Source organism: Anastrepha obliqua, unplaced genomic scaffold, assembly GCF_027943255.1.
Source record: "Anastrepha obliqua isolate idAnaObli1 unplaced genomic scaffold, idAnaObli1_1.0 ptg000102l, whole genome shotgun sequence".
In the NCBI taxonomy this organism is placed as follows: domain Eukaryota; kingdom Metazoa; phylum Arthropoda; class Insecta; order Diptera; family Tephritidae; genus Anastrepha; species Anastrepha obliqua.
Genome location: NW_026562220.1, coordinates 10,001 through 12,500, shown reverse-complemented (window position 1 = coordinate 12,500; position 2,500 = coordinate 10,001).

Below are 2,500 nucleotides of genomic sequence, written 5' to 3'. Positions count from 1 at the left end.
ATGTATGGGAAAAATTCATTTCAATACATTTCAGTTTGATTTGAAATGTCTTTATTATATATTTTAATGGCAATATGCCAAGGTTATATTCCATAAAATGTTAGTATAGAATATAGATTCTTCATATATGTATATATATTCGAGAATTTTTTTCTATTTAAACTAACGTATGGAAAACCAGGCATAAAATCACAATATTACCAGTTTAATATGGCTCAAATTCGAGTTTCATATAGTTATGATTCGATTTATATGCTTCAATATCATTGGTTAGTTAACTTTTGATATTTTCATATTATATCACATGCCTTCACCGTGAGTGTTTTTTGCCATGCACACCTCACATTGTCAAAAATGTATGGGAAAAATTCATTTCAATACATTTCAGTTTGATTTGAAATGTCTTTATTATATATTTTAGTGCCAATATGCCAAGGTTATATTCCATAACTCTTTATTTAAACTAACGTATGGAAAACCAGGCATAAAATCACAATATTACCAGTTTAATATGGCTTAAATTCGAGTTTCATATAGTTATGATTCGATTTATATGCTTCAATATCATTGGTTAGTTAACTTTTGATATTTTCATATTATATTTCACATGCCTTCACCGTGAGTGTTTTTTGCCATGCACACCTCACATTGTCAAAAATGTATGGGAAAAATTCATTTCAATACATTTCAGTTTGATTTGAAATGTCTTTATTATATATTTTAATGGCAATATGCCAAGGTTATATTCCATAACTCTTTATTTAAACTAACGTATGGAAAACCAGGCACAAAATCACAATATTACCAGTTTAATATGGCTTAAATTCGAGTTTCATATAGTTATGATTCGATTTATATGCTTCAATATCATTGGTTAGTTAACTTTTGATATTTTCATATTATATCACATGCCTTCACCGTGAGTGTTTTTTGCCATGCACACCTCACATTGTCAAAAATGTATGGGAAAAATTCATTTCAATACATTTCAGTTTGATTTGAAATGTCTTTATTATATATTTTAATGGCAATATGCCAAGGTTATATTCCATAAAATGTTAGTATAGAATATAGATTCTTCATATATGTATATATTCGAGAATTTTTTTCTATTTAAACTAACGTATGGAAAACCAGGCATAAAATCACAATATTACCAGTTTAATATGGCTCAAATTCGAGTTTCATATAGTTATGATTCGATTTATATGCTTCAATATCATTGGTTAGTTAACTTTTGATATTTTCATATTATATCACATGCCTTCACCGTGAGTGTTTTTTGCCATGCACACCTCACATTGTCAAAAATGTATGGGAAAAATTCATTTCAATACATTTCAGTTTGATTTGAAATGTCTTTATTATATATTTTAGTGCCAATATGCCAAGGTTATATTCCATAACTCTTTATTTAAACTAACGTATGGAAAACCAGGCATAAAATCACAATATTACCAGTTTAATATGGCTTAAATTCGAGTTTCATATAGTTATGATTCGATTTATATGCTTCAATATCATTGGTTAGTTAACTTTTGATATTTTCATATTATATTTCACATGCCTTCACCGTGAGTGTTTTTTGCCATGCACACCTCACATTGTCAAAAATGTATGGGAAAAATTCATTTCAATACATTTCAGTTTGATTTGAAATGTCTTTATTATATATTTTAATGGCAATATGCCAAGGTTATATTCCATAACTCTTTATTTAAACTAACGTATGGAAAACCAGGCACAAAATCACAATATTACCAGTTTAATATGGCTTAAATTCGAGTTTCATATAGTTATGATTCGATTTATATGCTTCAATATCATTGGTTAGTTAACTTTTGATATTTTCATATTATATCACATGCCTTCACCGTGAGTGTTTTTTGCCATGCACACCTCACATTGTCAAAAATGTATGGGAAAAATTCATTTCAATACATTTCAGTTTGATTTGAAATGTCTTTATTATATATTTCAATGGCAATATGCCAAGGTTATATTCCATAAAATGTTAGTATAGAATATAGATTCTTCATATATGTATATATATTCGAGAATTTTTTTCTATTTAAACTAACGTATGGAAAACCAGGCATAAAATCACAATATTACCAGTTTAATATGGCTCAAATTCGAGTTTCATATAGTTATGATTCGATTTATATGCTTCAATATCATTGGTTAGTTAACTTTTGATATTTTCATATTATATCACATGCCTTCACCGTGAGTGTTTTTTGCCATGCACACCTCACATTGTCAAAAATGTATGGGAAAAATTCATTTCAATACATTTCAGTTTGATTTGAAATGTCTTTATTATATATTTTAGTGCCAATATGCCAAGGTTATATTCCATAACTCTTTATTTAAACTAACGTATGGAAAACCAGGCATAAAATCACAATATTACCAGTTTAATATGGCTTAAATTCGAGTTTCATATAGTTATGATTCGATTTATATGCTTCAATATCATTGGTTAGTTAACTTTTGA